At 45.0% G+C, this 20,506-nt stretch overlaps 1 protein-coding gene across 32 annotated transcripts in view; it reads left to right on the top strand.

The window, feature by feature from the left end:
* Positions 1-489: 489 nt before the first annotated feature.
* NRXN3 (neurexin 3) overlaps positions 490-20,506 on the top strand; it is a 1,515,064-nt gene continuing 1,495,047 nt past the window's right edge. For 4 of the 32 annotated variants that reach the window (XM_077323366.1, XM_077323359.1, XM_077323380.1 and 1 more), the window contains exon 1: positions 499-820. The gene's annotated coding sequence lies outside the window, so the exon portion shown is untranslated. Of the gene's footprint in view, positions 821-1,265; positions 1,286-20,506 lie in introns of those variants that run through there. The other 28 variants (XM_077323371.1, XM_077323372.1, XM_077323369.1 and 25 more) reach the window with 16 other exon arrangements.

Raw genomic sequence — 20,506 nt, forward strand, 5'->3', positions numbered from 1 at the left:
CAGAGGCGGCGGCCGTGGCCTTGGCGGGGGAAAGGACAGACTTGCAGAACTTGAACCGCGCACAAATTGGGGGCGGGGGGGGGCATCAACCAAACCCAGCCTCTCTGTAAAGCTGAGTAAGCACGTAGGGGGAGAGGGAAAAAAAATAAAATTTTTGGCAGACTTAAAAGAAAAAAAAAATATGTCTTGCAGATTAAAAACAAATAAATAAATAATACAATCCCGGAGCAGCTCTGGGCGACGACCTGAAGCTGCTCGCTCCCCGCTTCTCTTGGAGCCCCCACTTGGCTTAATCCCCGCGGAGAAGGAGCCGGGGCGGCGCGTGCCGCGGGAGCCAGCGGGGGGCTCGCCTCGCCTCGCCGGCACCTGCCTCTTAGTCATCCCGGGCGGCCGGAGGATGTCCCCCGATTGCCTCTTGCTCAGCTGTTCGCCGACGACGCCGAGCTTCGCGAGCCTGGCTGGCCGCCGCGCCTGTCTCTTTAAGTGGCGGGCTCCGCGCGCCGGAGAGGGCGGGGCCGCCTCTGGAGTGCGTGAAATTCCTGGGCTGCTCCGACAGTCTCAGGCAGAGTGGTCGCCTCGACGCAGCTCCTCTCGCACGCGACTCTCGGCCGGGGGAGAGGCACGCGCCAAAGCCGCCCCTCGCTGCCTGCAGCCCCCCAGCCAGTCAGGCGCTGCCTTGGGCATCCCCCACTCCCCCGAGACCCGCCCTCCTTGCCCCGCCAGCCCCTCTCCGAGAGACCCCCCGGAGGCTCGCCGCCCCACTGAGGACGAGAGCCCCAAGAGTTGGGGAAACGGCCCAAAGCTCTTCTCAAGTACCAAGGTAAGGCGGGGGTGGAGGCGGGCGGGCGATGTGGAGAAGCGAGAGGAAGGCGAGCCCACGATGGAAGACCACCGACCCGGACGGAAGGCGCTCTTTCGCCGCGCCTCCAGTGGAAAGACTCGGCTTGGGTCGGGGTTGGAAGTTCGACTCGCAGGAGAGCTCGGAAGACCGTCGGGGTTTTCGCCCCCTCCGAAAACGAAACTTGGATCCCAAATATATCTGAGAAGCCGCTGCTACTGATAGTCGGGGGGGTTGCCAGTGTTTTTATCCCCACTCCCCATTTTATTTTTGATTCTTCTCCTCCGAAAGTGAGAAAGATCTTTTTTGGGGGTGGAGAAACTGCACACCTAGTACAAAGGTGACAAGCGCAAACTCCAAGCCCTGACAAAGCCATGTACTTTTCTTGGTTTTTATGCTTGGCTAAAAAAAGAATTAAAAAACAGAAAGAAGAAATGCTAAATGGAGGTTGGTTACAGGGTTCTGTTTAAAAATCTGATGCATTTGGGAATAATTTGACATTTCTATCAATTTCGTCCCCCCATTGTATTCTTTAAAAATGAGGAAAATAAGGAAGGTGGAAGACAGGAAAGGCTTCCCCCTTCGACTTTGGATCTATTACGGAAGAGTCTTTCTTCTTCCATTTGTTTATATTAATGATTTAGTACCAGTCTTGCCTGAAAACTTCTACTACAAGCAACTGCTGTGAGTTCCAGGCAAAGAGTGACCTTAAAGGTTGGTTTGATGCCTTTTTAAATGCAAAAACAAAAAAGAAAAGAAAAAAAAGTGTGTGAAATACCCAGTATTCACCCCACCCCCCGCGTCTCAATCTTTAATTGTTTTCTAATTTTTAGTCCATGAAGGACAGTGATGTAATTCCCTTAACAAAGGGTATCGATGCTGGTGTTGTGCAGGTGACCTGATCTATTGCTTATTTTACATTTATTTAGACTTTAAAATTTAACAAGCAAAGAAATTCCTCTATATTTATTTACCAGTTCTTTTTTATTTAATAGACCCCTTCCCCCCTAAAAGTACAATCCCTTCAGTTATTTTTTCACAATTTTGATTATGGAACAAATAAAGAATGGGCAGGTAATATGGCAAAGAAGAGTAAAATAACCAAAGAGCTTAAAACGTGGAATTCGTTTCCAAATGGCAGTATTTTTGCAACCAACTCTCTTCCTTCACTTCCTTCTTCTCCCGGATCTGCAGTTTTGTTGAAAGGAGATGTATAAAACCAATTCTTTTAAAAATATTTCTTTGGATCCAACCTCAGGTTTTTCCAACACTGGACACACAGCCATCCAAGAGAGACAAATATTTTCATGACCGCTCACTGGCACTTCTGCCAGGGTATATTTTGGAGACTGGCTTTTGCGGGGGTGAATTCTTGACTAGTCTATCGAAAGTCAGAATGAGAAGGATGCTATTTGGGTGGAGAAAAGAAGGGACGGAAAGGAGCCTGCCTGCTCGCTGTATAGAGTCAGCCATTATTTCTACCAGAAGACGTAACAGTGTTGTAGCTCTCTCTGGTTGTTAAAATGCTCTATGGAAGACTAAGTTAGGCGAGTTGATCTAAAGGCTGGTTAGGATATTCTATTTTTGTGGGAGGCGGTTACTATCTTAGGTTACTTTCCTTTTTATATGTATGGGCTTTTGTGCACCATTATTATGGACATTAAAGAAAAATGTGTGCATATTCTGGCCCTCCCTCTTTGCAAAGCACCTTATTTTGTGGGGAAGGGAGAAAACTGAACGTTATACTGCCGAAAGCGTGATGAAAAAGGCAACAACTGGGGCTGTATTAATTGATTCCTCTGAATGTGAACGGTGTCAGGCGTAGGAGAAGTCTCTCATTTTTGGCGTATCTCCTGGTGGAGTATTCAGCTTTAAGGGGAGAAAATTATACTTAATTATACATGTCTTTTGAATAAAGAGAGAAATGGTTGGAAAAAATGGCACCCCAAGTGCATAATATATATAAATAAATGAAACAGAGGCCCCTACGTTTGATTTCATCGTGCCGATAATGATGGCTTCTTGATGGAGCCGATGCCCGATGATATCACCATTCACCATGGCTCTACCCTGGCCTCATTTTGCACTGCGTTCCTACTGAACATGTTGACATGCTGCTGCTTATATAAGGGCAAGAACAAATTCAAGCGGATTAGTACTGGGATTTTGAGATCGGCTACCCAGATTGCGTTGTGGGTTTATTCATTTTTTAAAAAAAAAACCTTATTTGTTTGTTTGTTATTGTACATTTATTTATTATCATTGCCGTACTTGATGGGTGGGGGAAAGGTAGGAAAAGATGGAAGGGGATCAGAAAACCGTGGTGCGTGTGGTGGGAGATTGAGGCGATGCGGGGAGCTGCTTTGCTTCAATAATGCCTGCGATCCGTCCTCTTTATATTTTTAAATACTCTCCATTATCTCTAAAAAACACATTGTTCTTCAGGCCATTGCTGGAAAGAAATAATGGGAGGGGTTATCTTAGTAAGGGGGGCTTGATCTGGGAGTCATTAGCCCTGCTGCTGCAGAAGCAAGATACAGAAATCATCTGCACTAAAGCTTAAGCAGGGGGTGCCGAAGGGGAAAGAAGGTAGGGTGCGTAAAGGGGGGAAAGGACAGATTGCCAATTTTGGGATTAGAAGCGCAGAACTGTATTTTTTTTAAACCCTCAACTCATTTTTCTGCCATCCCCCCTCTGTCATTCTGTCTGCACGCCCTTTTTCCTCCTCCCCCCCCCACGGGTAGACATTTCGGCTCATGACGAGAAAATTCTATGTTACCTCTTGACGGCTCTGCGGCTTTTCTTTTCTTTTTTTTGGCATGTTTGTGTGTGTATTACCAAAGTAGTACAATGACCCGTGCTTCATGTCCTACAGATATAGGCTCCCAATAGGTGTGTGATCATGGATCATATAAACATTCATGCGATAGGCCATGGTTTAATTCCATTTTCCCCTTTAAGTTAAAAGTTCTGGTTGGGAGCAGGTTGATAGGTATTGGTTGGGTCTAGAAAATACAGCTATTGCACCTCCATCCATTTTGCTGCATGTTCTTGCTGTTCTATTTTTCCGGGGATGTTATGTTGCACAACATATGATTCGTGTGTTGGCGAAGGAGGGTGTGTGGTGAAGGCGGAGGGAGCTAGAGAAGAGAATGAGCGTGTGTGCCTTTGTGTTGTAAGGGAAACTGACTTGGTGACAGTAATAACATTTTTTGGTCAAATGAATGCTTGGTGATAATGATTCGGTTTAACCATCCGTGAAATACATGCTTGCGACACATTGGAATAAAGGTTACTCCAGGGAACTGTGGATGAGCCAGACATGCTCTGGTAAGCATGCAGCCTGCAACACTGGAGAAGACGACATGCATGCAGGCACCCAATGCTCTCCTCCATTCGTAAAGGCCAGATGTGTGTCCAAGCCGGAGGGCATTGCAATAGAAAGGGCGAGGGAAGCATCGGTTGTGTCACAGCCAGGGACTGAACAAGAGTGTCTTCAGGCCTCTCCTGCACTGTCCCTCCCGATACACAGCTTTTGATCAGACATTATGGAAATGTCATTGTCCCCATGTAGTTTGGTGCTGAAGGCTATATGCTCTGCCTGTGCATGGGTGATAGGGGTGTGTGTGTGGTGGGAGAAGCAGACTCGCCTTCCACTATTGCATTGTGCAAGAGGAGAGACGGCTTTTTCTGGACCCAAGAAAGCATTAAACACCCCCCCCCCCGATGCCGCCCAGCTCTTTTAAAAATACCTACGCTTTCCTGCCTTGGCGATGTTGCGTGGGTGAATTTTTGTTAGGCGGTGGGTGGAGAGCTTGCACGCAGGTGTGGATAAGGAGATGACAGCAAACCATGGCTGAACACAAAGGATTGCCAAATGTGTTGAAATCCCCTCCTCTCTCCTCGGATCCAAAGGCCTTTCTCCCCACACCTCAAGGAAAACATTTCGCAGTTGCGATCAGATAGGTCTCTGATGGTGCGGGTAGTGACTTGGACAGAAAGGATTTCTAATGGCCTCCACCTTGCCGACAGCTGGTTCTCTCTTGTTTGCTGCGTTTTGGCTGTATTGTTCAAAGGTCTCCATGTTTTCTGCTTTCGTGAACGGTAAGAAAAAAACACGCAAAGAAGGTGCTTAGATTAAAAGGCTTTCATCTGCCATTTGCTTTCCCTGTTCTTCTCTGTTCTGACCTTGAAGAATTCTAACAAACAGGAGCCCAAGGAATTATGATACGGGACTTATAGATCATCCCATGTGCACAGTCATTATGGAAGGATACTGGGAAATTGGGGGTTCTTTATTTTTTGTTTGCCTTAAGGCTTAACATGACCCGGTTCGGTTCTTTCTGCCCATTTAGTTGGCATCTTGTCTTGACTATGTTGGGATTGCGGGAAATCATGCAGCGACTGGCTAAGCAACAGGCAGGAGTGCTACACCTGTTGTCTAAATTGTGACCCTAAGTTAGACTCTTCTGGACAGCATAGACTTTCAGCATTCTTCCGTTTACATAATGGTCACCCGTGAAACAGTGATCTGCCAATAAACCTTTTTAAGCAGTGCCGTAGGAAGAGTCAGAACATTTTCACTGAAATCTCCCCACCCCAATTTTTAAAAATCCCATTTAGAAAAGAGATGGCTTCTTCTGAACTGTGTCGATGTCCAGGACACAGGCTGTGGAAAAATTAATGCATAATTGACATAGTTATTCAACTACAGATTTTCAATACGAAAACTACAATTGTCTGAAAATTCGGCATTGCCCTAGACAATTATCAAGTCAGTTTCAGACTCAGATGTAGGCCAAATGTCATGTATTTGGGTGAACCTAGATTAACTGTGAGCTTGGAGTTCATCTTTCCCAGCCTATTTGAAGTTTCTGTGGGATAAGATATTCCAAGTCCTGATCCTGAACAGTTTTAGTGACATCAATGGGACTTACTTCTGATTCATGGGCTTAGCATTGAGGTGTACGTCACTAAATGCCATTGCTTAGCTAGATGTGGTTCTACCATTATTCAGCAAAGAAAAGACCCCCAGAGGCTCTTTTATATTGTATATGATATGACTACGTAGTAGCAGCTTGAAATAAGATTCCACATTCTTACTTATAGTATTATCCAAAGCAACAACATTATGCTCTTCTTTATTTGTTACTTCATCACTTTCAGGGTTTAAGTACTGGCTATTACAATGAATATTGGATCTCCTTACTCTTCACTAATTTCCTTATTTTACACTGTCCTCACTCCGGCAAGCAGCTCTGCATAGTCTGCTGCAGTTAGGTATATATAGGTGGATGTTTGGGAGTTGGCAGGAGTACGAGACACTGCATCAGGGTAAGGAGCACTGTACCCAAAACAGTGCCCTAAGCCACAGCCAAGGTCAAAGCAGACTTTGCTGATTTTTTATAGCCCCCTAAACTCATAAACTCCACCCAGACACCTTGATATGCTTAATTATTTTTATCAGCAAAAACAAGTTGTTGGGATGTCTCTAAGGATCATCCGTGATGTAGCAGAACTGGACTTTATTTTAATGTTAAAGAAATGGCTCTTCAGAGGGCTTCTTCTGCTGCTTAGTTTTCCACGTAAGAACATTTTGCAGCTAAGCCTTGACCTGGAAGGCAGGGTCCTTGGCTGTAACCCTAAGGGCAATTTCCTGGGAATTAACCACATTGAATAATATAAGGCTTATTTCTGAGTAGACCTGCTTTGTATTTGCCCTTTGTGCATTTGTCATCTGTGTGCTGAATAGGTTTGGTAGACATTCACGGGCCTATGGGTGTTGTCTTTTGTTTTTCTTGCTCCACCTGGAACTGATTTCCTTCTTTAGAGTTACAAAGAAAACAAAAATGTGTTCCGGGTAGAATTTTATAAAGAAAATAGAGTGGCTTATTTATTTTCAGGAAAGATGAAGGTGGGATTCCATTTATCACCGTTCATGGAAATCATTTACCTTTGAAAATCTGCATCAAGAAGGTATATGTGAATTGTCTTGGCTCAGTTGCTGTCTCATGGGAAAGACATGGGGGAGCATTTTAGGTGCTTACCTCTTCAGGCTGCACATGGCAGACTAGGTACCCCTGTGTAAATGAGCATGCTAGCCTAGTAATTATTTTGATGTGCTGATTTCCAGTAATGGGGCAGGGTTTTTCCTCATGAGGGTACTTGAGACCTAGTTTGGTAGTGTCCCAACTAGCAGTTTACAAAAAAAACAAAACAAAAAAAAACCCAGTTATTTTTGGGGTTTGGATATATTGAATGTGAAAAATATCTGTATTTCCCTATATTCCTGAATCCCAGTACTGATATGATATTTGGATTTGGTAATATTTGGGAATCCTGAACTTTTCCAACTCCATTATAACCTATGATGATGATTTATTAAAATACAGCTCCAAGCTGGCTTCAGAAATCACACCATTAACAAAACCATAATCTAACAAATCATAGTAGTGTACAAATGTCCAACAATAAAATCAAACATTTAAAACTATAAAAACATGTCAAGATTACCTAAGGCAAATTTCCAATAGCAGAGTTTTGTCGGTATTTAAATGCTATGCCATAGTATTTGTTTGGTGACCTCAGTATTTCCTTTGGAGAGGAGTTGTAACCTTTGGAGACCATTATTTATTTATTTATTTTTATTTTATTTATTTTATTATATTTATATACCACCTTCCCTTGTGGCTCAGGGCAGTTTACATTTGAATTTGTGATACAATACAAGAAAACATTGTTTGTGATACAATACAAGGAAAAACATCATAATTGTGACCATATTACATTACGAATGACATAACATTGCACAATAGAACATTTAACATTGTTAATAACACTGCACTAGTGTCTCTAGTTTGGTGGAGTTGGTTCATTGGCCTCGACCAAAGGCTTGGTGGAAGAGCTCCAATTTGCAAGCCTGTGGAATTGTTTTAAATCTGGCAAGGCCCTGATTTCTTCTGGGAGTTCATTCCACCAAGTGGGGGCCATTATACTTGGTGGCCCACATAGAATTGATCCAGGGATATATGGGTCTACTGGGTGCTGTTTTTAAGGTAGAAGCACCAAATTTGCAGCATAGCTGATGGTACCTCTCTCCAGCCTCCTTATGTTTCAAAAAGATTGGACGAAGGGATCCAGTTCTATGAGTCCTCAATGAAGGGGCCTTACCCTCCATTGTTTTCAATGGAGGAAAGGCATTTAAACTTTAAAATTTAAATGCCTTTTGCAGGCTGCATCAGTGGGGTAAGAGTGAACTCCAAAGGCATCTTAAGGGTCTATGAGACCCTTAAATGCCTTCTCCAAGTAGAGAGTTTACTCTGAAGGCATTTAAAGGGTCTGGGAGTCCTTTCAATGTACTCAAACTGTGGCTATATGGCAGTCCCAAAAAATCCTAAATAATTTTTGGATATTTTGGGCTGACCATTTTGGATAGCTGGAAAAATGGAAACAAAATATTTGCTAAGTTAATACTTTTTAGGGTTTGTTTCAGTTCATATTAGCTGAATACATACTCTTAGTCCCAACAAGGCTATAATAAGTGATTGTGCTCTAACATGATCAGCTTAGTCAGAGTAGGTGAAGTTTTACAGTGTTTTGCTTTGGAGAGTAGAGAACAGGAAAGGAGGCAGAGCTGAAACTATTAGTTGCTGATGGTCAGGGCTGTAGAGCACTATCTCTTAATCCTGCCTCTTTAAAGTTCTCCTTGTGTATTTGTATCCCCACTGTTGCTTGAGTCATTTTTATTGCTGACCCCCCCCCCACACACCCAGTGCTCTTAAGATGGTTAATTATGAAATGTAGTTAACAACTGAGGTACCCAAGAATGGAGAATCTGGGTCCCTTGAAGTTCTAGCACCAAGAACACACATGCTGCATTTGTCCAGTGGCTGAGCTGTCCCTGTAATAATGTGTGAGTTGAACAGAGTGAAGATTACAGGAGATGATGTAGTGAAAGATACAGGCAATTCCTAACCATATACCATCTCTTAGTAAATGTGTAAACTGGACCTATTTATTCCCTTCCACATTGTTTCTCAGAGGCTATAGGGATCATCTTGGGAATCCTGCTTTTGTGTTGTTCCATAGTAGTTGGCCAGAGTTCTCAACTTTTTTTTCTCATTAGAAGTACGAATAGATCTCTTAGTCGTATATGCTGTGACCATGTGGGGATGTTATGGTTCAGCACCTGTCCTTCACTAGATTCCTTTTTAGTCTCCTTGAAGAGGAGGAAAGGTTCATTCTAGAATGTAATCTGCCTGTGCCACTCCTGGCTTTTCTGCTACCATCCATCATAAGATAGTAGCTAATTAACACCAGGAGCCTCCAGTCCCTTCAACAAAGTGGTGGGGTATTTGACTCTCTACAAAGATGCTAGTTTATTTTTCTGGTAACTAACACAGTATGATTGGTGAAGCTATGGGAGATAGGTCCACAATTCTGCCTGCTGTATTGGGACTGAGCGTGGAGTGTGTTTTGTAAGGAAGGTCATTCTATTTCCAAGAGCATTCCTTGCAATGTCCCTGGTGTTGCCACAGCCTCCATACATTGAAGCAAATTTCCAGCCATAGAGTGCAAATGGAAGGGCATGAATCAGAACAACAATTGAAGAATGGAGGTGGATAGTGTAATTTTGGAGTTTACCATAAGCTGGGCCTACACAATTTGTGACCCAACAGGCTAAACACAACCCACTAGCTGTGAATGGCAACCCACCCACCAGAGACTTGATAACCCTCTTGCATTTTCCACCTGCCAGGACTCAAAAAATGGGGATGTTGTCATGTTGTTTGTGGGCTGTGAGTAGATAGTTATTCTCTGCTTGGTGAGTCACGATTTATGTAGGCCTGAGTGGACCCATTCAGAGAATGGTAGAATCTGTAGCAAAAATGCTTCCACTTGCCAGGTAGGGTAGATAATACTTTTTAAAGCACGGAGTTTATTCTTGATAAGGCCAATCACAAGAAGGTTCCATATATCTTGAATCAGGAAGCATGGTCCTCAGACCTTTTCGATACCTTCCCATTTTCTCAAGTGCTCTGAACAATTGGTCATTTTTCTAAAACTGTTATTTCTGCTACACTCTTAATTAACCATGAGCTTCATCCTTCCACCTGAAAATTCCTTGTCAACATCTCAGCAAGAAGTATCCAAAAATAGATGCTCATGATCAAACCCAATCTCAATTTGATGGGCCTACAGACATGTGTTGACTGGGTTTTGTCTCATTTCCCCCCATTCATGCGTAAGTTTAACAATTATTTTAGTCCAGGAATGCCACAGATTTGGTACTGAACATGTTCAACATTTGAATTTACTATTTCAGACTGTATTGACATGAGCAAGTTACATCAGGTATTGTGAAACTGTATGCTTAGAAGCCATTAACAACAATATGGGCTACTTTTAACACAGCTTTTATTTATGACATGATTATGATGATTTGTAATTTAACTTCCGCTTACCCAGTTGACTACCAAGTGGAAGATGACAGGCAAAACCAACAGATAGTGCCACCTCCTCCTTTAACAAGTGGATAAATGGTGCAGCAAGAAGGAGGGAGGAGTAGAATATCAGATTGTGAAAATGCACATGTGCAAAAAGCTGTGCTGTACTTTTATTGTTGGGAAGGAACAGTTGGTGCAGCCTGTCAAACAGTCATGAATGTGAACCAAAACAACAGATGTTCGGGCATCCCGAAATATAGTCGTCTGCTTGACCATCAAAACAAAATGGATAGGAGAAAATCTGATCAATGAAACATGGATGGATCATCTATCAGGGCCTGATCTCTTCAGGGAGCATGTTCCACCAGGTGGGAGCCAAAACAGTCCTTGTTGAGGACTGATGTGCTTCTTTGGGGGTCAAGGATCACCAGCCAGTTGGTGGCAGCGGAGCGTAATGCTCTTTTGGGGGGTATAAGTAGAGAGACGGTCTCTCAGGTACACTGGGCCCAGACTGTGTATGGCCTTGAAGGGTAGGCCTGTGTAGCACGAGTTGCAGAAGTCCAGAATTCAATTGGGAGCCAGCTGAGCTGAAGTATCAGCCGGATGTGGGATCTCCATGGTGTATTGGTGAGAATCCTGGACGTGGTGTTATGAACCAATTGCAGTTTCCAGATCAAGGATAAGGGTAGGCCTGTGTAGCATGAGTTGCAGAAGTCCAGTCTAGAGGTGACCATTGCATGGATCACTGTGGCTAGGTGTTCTGGTGCCAAGTAGGATGCTAGTAGCTTTGCTTGGTGTAGATGGTAGAAGGCCTGATGTGCTACTCTTTTGACCTGTGCCTCCATGGAGAGGGGAGGGGTTGAGGATCACACCCAGGTTTCTGGTGGATTCCTGCTAGACACACTCCATCCAAGTTGGGTAAGCATGCTTCCTTGCTTGGTCTCGTCCTACCCAGCCACAGGCTTAGTTTGACCAGAGGATTTGTTAAAGGAGGAGGTGGCACTATCTGTTGGTTTTGCCTGTCATCTTCCTCTTGAGCATCTGGACTGGAATTTTGCCAGTGGTTATGAAAAGAATATAACCTTTCATTCATTTACTTTCCTTCTTCCATATCAGGAATCCTTTTTTCTTGTTCTTCATAAAACATTTGTCAAGTCTGCCCCTGAAGAGGCAAACTCCCTTAACAGAATGCTGACTACCTCCGTTTGTGAGGTTGGATCTACTTCCAACTGGTTTAATCAAGTGTTATGTCTGGCAGTGATGTTTGATGTCATGGCCCTGGTAAAGAGCTGAATGGTGTCAAGTTAAGCATCAACCAAGAGGGCTGCAGCCAAATTGATTTTCTTCAGTTCAGCTTTTGGCTATTTATAGATATCCAGAGATTGCTGGCCCAGAGATATATAGCTCTAGAAAAGAGAGAACCAACCAAGGAAGCCCTCTGGACGATGGAGGCAGCCTTGAAATTCTTACATAGGGTCTACAGCCTTGTTGGTCTACCGCCTTGTTGCAGTAATCTCTGGGTAGCCCATCAGACTCTATTGGAATAACCATTTTGGAACAGGTCTGTCACTGGTGCATCCACTATTGGTATAGAAGACCCTCCTTTTTAGAACTACCAAAAAGTCTAGCAACCTGGCCTTCCTTTGAGGAAGAGATTCTTATTTTTATTTATAATTTGATTTATTCCCATCAATTGAGACTGCTCCATCCCAGGCTGCTGTAGAATATATGAGAATCCTACATTGTGAAGGAACAGCTGTATTCTCAGCCCTTCTACAATCAGTAGAAGTAGCTGATGGATGACCGCCCCGATTCCCCCCCCATAAACCTTACCCAGATGCATGGAAGCAGTGATGAAATGGCTCAAGCAGTGTTGTCTGAAGCTAAACTCTTCAAAGATGGAGGTCCTGTGGCTGGGTAGGAAGGGACCAAGCAAGGAAGCATGCTTACCCAACTTGGATGCATAGCCATTGCCAACTATAGCACCCACCAACTGCTCATCGGTTGTCTCCAGATCCCTGAGAAGAGCTGGAGTCACCTACCTATGTCAGGGCGAGACTTCAGGGCTTCTGGAATCATACTGAGGAGTTGCAGCAACCCATCTGAGGCATACCAGCCCAGCCTGGGGTCCTCCGTTTTTCTGGATTTAACTTCAGCTGACTCCACTTGAGCCAGTCTGCCACAACCTCCAGACATCTGGCCAGAGTGTCTGGGAGTCTAGATGGATTGCCATCCATCAAGAGATATAGCTGGGCGTTATCGGCATATTGATGACTCCCTAGACTGAAACTCTGGATTAGTAAGGTGAGGGAGTGCATAGAGTTGTTTAACAACATTGGGGTGTGAATAGCTCTCTGCAGAACCCCACATACTAGGGGAGGCCACTGGGAAGTCTTTCTCCTAGCATTACCTTCTGTCCCCAGCCTTGGAGGAAATATTTGAAACTCCAGGTGAGCAGCCTATAAATGGCAATTATTCCACTCAAATGGTATTTATAGTAAATGTGCAAACTTTCTGTTTTCAGTAGTAGCTATATGAACTTTGATCTTACGTGGGCTGCTTAAATTACTTTAAAAAACAAGATAAAAATAGTGTCTAGCTGAATGAGAACAATGGTTGATTAGAACCCTACCCTTTTCCATCCATTTTTGGAGTTCAAGGAAATTTTGACATTTTTTAAGAGAGAAGGGAGGAAGCCTGGAGCAATGGCTAGGAAGATACAATGTGTGTTTCTGGTCCTTGCGTATCACAAGTAAACATTGAGCCATTGGTTACATTGTGCTCTGGGTCTTACAAATCCAGGATTCTACAGTGTGGTTTGCACTTCAGAAATAAGCTTCAGTTTGTTAAAGCGATCAAAGGCTTCCTAAACTATTAACTCTGTTCTTGGCACATCATAAGAACTGTGGTTGTTCATGATGTTTGAATGTAGCCATTGTAATGAGGGATATGACTTTATGGAATATACTAGTTTCAAAGCCCATTTATAAAAACGGGCTTTGAAAGGGGAGAAGGGGGAAGGGTAAGAGACACGCTCCCACCCACCCATCTTTTCCACCCCCCCCCAAATGTGGGTCAGCACCCTTCCCTCCGAAGGCAAGACAGAACCCCAGGGCCACTCACTGGCTTCGCGCAGCTGCTATCTGGTAACAGTGCGGGCGTGGTCCTGGGGTGGGCAGAAGGCCAGGGCGAGCTGGAGAGGCGGCGGGCAAGCGGGCTCCTGGTGGGGCGAGCGTTTTCGGCGGCGGCATTTTCTCGCATTTTCCCAGCGTCTTGGCGACGGAAGAGGACAGTGAAGCGACTGCCGGGGGCTCTCTGGCCGGCGGCAGGCTGACGCGCTGAGAGGCGCAAAGCGCCTCTCGCCGAGTCAGCCTGCCGCCGGGGGCTCCCTTGCAGCCGCCGTAACGTCTCGGAGGCGCTTCGCGAGGCCAGCCTCTGTGACGTCTCGGAGGCGCTTCGCGAGCCCAGCCGCTTTCCGCCTCTGACGCGCCAGGCCAGCGGCAAAGGGAGCAACTGCGAGCCGCGCTGCGTGCGGCTCGCAGTTGCTGGGGCTGGGAATCGGAGGGACCCATCGGCAGGCACTGCGCGCCTGCCGATGGGTCCCTCCGATTGTTTGTCAGGAGGAAGGGTCCAATCCGGACCCTTCCTCATCACGGACACATCCCGCCCTAGAACCCCTTAGCCTTTTATTTAGTCCGTGGCGCCCGCGGCGCCACGGGCGGTTTAAAGATAACCGCTCCTGCGGTTAAATAAAAGAGTAAGGCCACTTGGGGAGGAGTTAGGGCAGGCCCTATCCAGGATAAAAACTCAGAGGGCCCAATCAGGAGCCGCGAAGCGGCTCTTGATTGGGCCCTCCAAGTGTCCATCCAGGGCCAAGCAGCCAATGGGGAGGCATGCGAAGTGCCTCCCTATTGGCCCCTCACCAGGACAGACCAAAATTCCATTTACCCAGCCCAGTCTGGCTGCCAGTCTGCTCCTGACCACTGCAGGGAGAGGAGGTCAGTAGGGCTGCCAAGGGGGATGAGAACAGAGGCTTGGACAGGCTGCGCCAGCACTTTTCACCTCAAGGCTGTCCTAACTGTCAAGTCCAACTGTAAATTGCCTCAGAACCCTGACAGAGATGGCAGGAGGCTGCAGAGTGCTCCCCCTCCCCCTCCCTTCAGGCCTGCTGGGAAGGAGCCTCTGACAGCCCCTGACTGAGGGTAGGAGGCCTTTCCAAGAGCAATGCAGGGGAGACTGAGGGCCTTCCTTTTGAGGGGGGGGGACTTTCCCCTTCTGCCAAACAGTTGGCTGACGGAGGCCACAGAAAAGCCCCTTTTCACTTAAAATACTGCTCTGGCCGGCGGTTAGACACAGCCAAGCCATGTGTCTTTCTTCTTTGCAACTCTCTGCAGGTTTGAGGCCACTGCACAGCGTTATTCTGCAAAGGAAACTGGCTTTTTTGTCTCCTGTTTCATCTGCACAACAACCCTGTGCAGTAGGCCTCAACATTCAACCCCATGCCCTTACAGACTGGATAACTCCCCCCCTTCCTCTTCCCACTGCCAAGCTCTAGCGCCCGTTGTATTCTTGGAGACAACGGGCTTTGCCCCTAGTAATTACATAAATCAGTACAAGCAGAGACAGAATGTGGGAAGAACTGCAGGTGCTGTCCTTTCCATGTGTGAGTGGCCAGTAGAAAGTTGCTTGAAAGGGCTGTTGTGGATTGTGTTGCCAACCTCTAAATGGAGCCTGGAGGTCTCTCAGAATTACAATTGATCTCCAGACATCAGAGATCCATTTCCTGGGAGAAAATGGCTGCTTTGGGTACAGGACTCTATGGCATTGCACCCTGCTGTGTTCTCTCCTCTTCCTAAATCTTATCCCCCCTTGCTCCACCCTCAAATTTCAAGGTATTTCCTAACCCAGAACTGGCAACCCTGGCAGGGGATACTGTTCAAGATATGGTTGCTAACCTTCAGGTGAGGCCTTGGGGTCTCCTGAAATCCCTACTGATTTCCTGATGACAGAGATCGGTTTCCCTGGAACAAATGGCGTTTTGAACTGTGAAAACTGTGAACTGTGAGGGCCCACATTCAGCCGGTGCTTCGTCATCTGCACTGGTTACCAGTCTGTTTCCGAATCAGATTCAAGGTATTGGTATTGACCTTTAAGGCTATACGCGGCCTGGGTCCCGTCTACCTGCGGGACCGCTTGGTTGCTTATGCCCCCCGCAGGGCACTCCGCTCTGCGGGTATGAATTTACTGGTTGTCCCGGGCCCACGGGATGTTCGCCTGGCCTCGACCCGGGCCAGGGCCTTTTCAGTCCTGGCCCCGACCTGGTGGAACGAGCTCCCAGAAGAGCTAAGGGCCCTGCAGGATCTACCAGCTTTCCGCAGGGCCTGTAAGACGGAGCTCTTCCGCCAGGCATATGGTTGAGGCCAGGGCAGCTCTCCCACTAATCCATCAGAGGATCCCCTCCAATATTGAGTTCTCTAACACCGAGATAATGGTTAGATGTATTGTACTGGTGCCACCCTCTTCTGAACATTATTCTCTCCACCAGGCTGAACTAAGATCAGAATTGTGACCACTGCCGCTATATGTTATGTGATATGTTATATGTAACTTTTAATTGGGGTTTTTATGGGGATTTTATTGTGTTTTAACTATTTATGTTGTAAACCGCCCTGAGACCTATTGGGAGAAGGGCGGTCTAAAAATTAAATAATAATAATAATAATAATAATAATAATAATAATAATAAATAAAAAAATGGCTGCTTTGGATTATATCCAGTTGAGCTCCTGTCCTTCACCCAAACCTTGCCCTTCCTAGGCTCCACTGACAAAACCTCCAGGGATTTCCCAAGCCATACTGCAAGAGCATAATTCTGTGTAGTCCACACACACGCAGATGTTTTAGAACTGCCCAGTAACAGAGCTCTCCCCTCCTTTGCTGGGCCAACACCATACTGCCAGTCATGTTGCCTCCCAGCGTGATCTAAAGCAGGATGTTTTTGAACTTCCTTTGTACCAGCAGTCATAAACTTGCTTTTGCCTGTCCTCTGCTGACAATCCTTCTCCTTGTTTTCCCTGAAGTAGCCTTCTGACATTTCCAAACCTATTTCCTTGCCTTTGTTCTTTCAGTGCCTTGGGAATCTTTGGAGTTTTGTGTGGGGGAAAGCAAAGAACAAGGAATGGAGTCTAATACCTGGTTCTTTCCAGAAAACTGCTTAACTCAGAACCAGTCACTTCCCCCTCTCTATGACCGTTTATGCACTGGAGGTTTCATGCCAGGCTGCAGGCTGGAGTTTTAGTAGTGGCAGGTTGCCCCACCTCTTCCTGCACCCACACGGGACAGCATTTGGCCTGGTGCGCCTCATCTGCCCCCGATTTGTGCTCCCGCATGAGAGCTGGGACAGTGGATTTCCCAGTGCGTAAATGGTCTATGTGCCCATCTGTTATGGGAGTAACGTGAAACAAGCTGAGCTCCTTTGATGGGTATGAATGGGGTCTGAGGCTGATTGATTTCTTCACCCCTCAAATGTTATATCTCTGTGACTGCAGAAATGGACCCACTCAACTTCAGTCTTGTGGTGGTAAATATATGGCAGTGGCTTATACCAATGGGATTTTAATTGCTTTAGGGTGGTGGAAAAGTAAGGAAGTCTTGATAGGGTTGTGCATGCTAGGCTGAATGTGGCTTGGCTGATGAGTTTTCAACATGTCTGTTCCTGGTGTCCTGTATCTTGACTTACATTCAAAAAATATATGTAGGGAAATGACACAGTATCCAAAGATACCCATGTTAAAAATTTGAGTCTAGTGGCACCTTTCAGACCAAGCAAGTTTTATTCAAGATAGAAGCTTTTGGGTACAAGCACACTTCTTCAGATCTCAACTCTATGCTTGCACCCAAAAGCTTCTATCTTGAATAAAATTTGGTTGGTCTGAAAAATGCCACTGGACTCAAAGTCCGTTCCGCTGCTTCAGGCTATTTTTGCTGCTGCATTGGTAAAATGGTGTTTATAGCTCAAGGTCCTGTCCAGGGTAATTAAGTGTATGGTTGTATATAAGTTGTGTGCCCTTAAGGTAGACATTCAGTTCATGGTTTTGTCTGCATGCAGTGTTGAGTTAATGGAGTTGTTCATCGGCTACTTCTGGTTGTTTGCTGTTGAGGAAAGTATGATACAGCCTTTTGCTCTGATTGCTCCAGCCTGGAATAGATTCTTTCTGATATCCTGGAGAAATGAACCTTTTGGCTGAAGATATAACAACTCCAACAAATCAGTGGTAGTTACAGTGTATTGGAGGGAGCCATCCAAGACACTTATGCAGATCTTCACTGAAACTTTTCCAATTCACCATCTTAAAGTTCTACCATGGTCTTGGAAAAGACCTGATAACTGGAATTTGGATTTCTAGCTCGAGGATTACAAATCGATGGTGGCTGTGTGAAAAAGCCTCAAGAGCATGTCTGGCAAAGGCTGACGTCTCCAGTCAGATGAAGAAAAGTTTAATCAGGGTTGGACTTCCTATTCCATGTTACTCATCTGGAGGTACCTCTGTCTTCAGCATCAAAAATGAGATCCAATCCATGTTCTTCAGCCCAATTGGCAAGCTGGTGATGGCTCAGGATTAACAAACTTACTCTAGTGATATAGCAAGCAAGGTCCATCTCATCATTCTGGAGTCTGGTTTCAAGGAAATGCATACAAAAAACAGCTGCTGGAATGACTTGGCAAAACCTGCTCATGCTGCGTCTTTCCCAAAAGAATCCATGGAGACATGTCTCATAGTGGGATAAGGCATTGTCCAACACAGTTAAATTTTCTGAAATGAATATTTAGAAGCCAGTGTTGGTAGAAACTTACGAGTTTTTGTAATGGGAAAGGAGGTTTAACACAGGAGGGTGTATGTTCTTACATACTGTGCCCAGCTTTAGTTCTTACATACTGTGCCCAGTTTGTCTCTGTTGTATTAATTGGAATGGCAGCATTGGTGGGCACAATGCTGGCCCATCACCATGACTTCTGCTGTTGTGGAATTATCCCTGTCATAGTGCTCCTGCCCTAAAAGGTGTTTCTGTGGAAGTCATGAGGACAGGCTGTCAGTGGAGTGGGATAAAACATTAACCTAATTAAAACCCCAGAATGTAAGGTACACTTCGAGGTTATTGGTGAGTGACAAAATTCTTAGTTGCTTCCACGTTAGAAATTGCATGATCCCCGCGTACCAATGTAATACAAAATTGTACCCCAACCATGGCTTTCTCTTATATGTGCATACTCAGATAAAAACTGCCTGCTGGATTTCAATCCAGTATTCTCTTTCCTACAGTGGCCTATCAGGTACCCCCAGGAAGTGTACAAGGAGAGCATGAATAGCAGGACAGGAAGCGAAGACATTATGATCTACATGTAGGAATTTGGAGTTTGTTAATGCTTGAAGTGGCCATAAGCATCCTAGGTGGCCCACACCCGCAAAGTACTAGTTCATCTTCTCGAATGACCCATTTTCTTATAATTTCTCTCTTTCTCTTTCTTCTTCTCACCTTTTTCTCTCTCACTTTCGTTGGATTTCTGATTTACGGATTATAAATAGTACAGGGTTTCCTTTGGGGTCAGCTCTCCCTCAGAGGTTCTTCTACTTCTTGAAAATGTAAGTTCTGTTGTGGCATTCAAAGCAGCATATGCTCTACACATGCAGAAACGAGGGAGATTGTACCTGCTCATGAAAGTCTGCAGTGCATCCCTATTCTATTAACATGTAATCTCCATGCATGAAATTTCTTACTTGTGTCTGTGAATTATATGTGAATAGGGGCTCACTGCTGGCATTGGACTGTATGAATGTACAGCTAGCATCAAGGTCAGAAAGGTGATCCTCTTCCTTCCATCTTCATACGACATGTCATTTTGAAAGCCTGAATACACAATACAATACTAGACATCATAATACATGATGAGGGAATGCTGTGTACCACTATAAAGATTTTGAAAAGTTTTATTAGAACCATCACCTAGCCCTAGAGGAATAAGCAGGACATATTTACATTTGAAACTGCTACTTCTGTTCAAATGTAAGGATATAGTAAGAGCCTCTTGTGGCGAAGAGTGGTAAGGCAGCAGAAATGTTGTCTGAAAGCTCTGCCCATGAGGCTGGGAGTTCAATCCCAGCAGCCGGATCAAGGTTGACTCAGCCTTCCATCCTTCCGAGGTCAGTAAAATGAGCACCAAGCTTGCTGGGGGGTAAACAATAATGACTGGGAAGGGCACTGGCAAACCACCCTGTATTGAGTCTGCCATGAAAACGCTAGAGGGCATCACCCCAAGGGTCAGACATGACCCGGTGCTTGCACAAGGGATACCTTTTCCTTAGGATATAGTAAAAAAAAAAAAATCTCAAAATACTTCTGGGTGTGTAGATGTCCTAGCACATACGGGAGTTCAGGACTGCAACTATAAGTGCAATTCTATTATTACATGAAACCTCAGTTTATTTTAACTATGGTTAGTTTACGAATCCTGACCTGGATTGCCCAGGCTGGCCTGATCCCATCTTGCTTGGAAGTTTTATAAAAGATTCTGACTTGATGCACCCTGATGGTTGGTGGAGTGTTTCATGTTCAGACAATCACATTAACTATAATTATTAGTTTAATTAAAATCACTATTTTATGTTATATCTGAACTGATCCACAGACTCCTTGAACGTGGTTAAACAAACTTGAGTTTTTTGATTTTCGAAGGTCTCATCAAAAGATGTATAGATGATCCATAATTAGATTTCTGTATATCTGTTAATGTATTTAAACATTTTACATTTCATTTTTTCTTACAATATTTTTTTAATCAGTCGGGAAAAACACTCACACACCTAATTTCCCCCCGCAAAAAGATGCCTGCCATTCAAATCCCATCAGAAGAGAAGAGCTATTTTTTCTATCCTGCTTTCCTCTACCCTAAGGAATCTCAAAGTGGCTTACAATTACTTACCCTTCCTCTCCCCACAACAGACACCCTGTGAAATAAGTGGGGCTGAGAGAGCTCTGAGAAGACCATGACTGGTCCAAGCTCACCCAGCTGGCTTCATGTGGAGGAGTAGAGAATTAAACCTGGTTCTCTAGATTAGAGGCTGCCGCTCTTAACCACAATAGCAAGCTGAATTTCTGTGGACAGGATGGGGATGGTTTCTCTCCTATGTCAGATTCTCCACATGCCCCTGAGAGTCCCCTGCCC

The sequence above is a fragment of the Paroedura picta genome, chromosome 2 (genome assembly GCF_049243985.1).
Source record: "Paroedura picta isolate Pp20150507F chromosome 2, Ppicta_v3.0, whole genome shotgun sequence".
Taxonomy (NCBI): Eukaryota; Metazoa; Chordata; class Lepidosauria; order Squamata; family Gekkonidae; genus Paroedura; species Paroedura picta.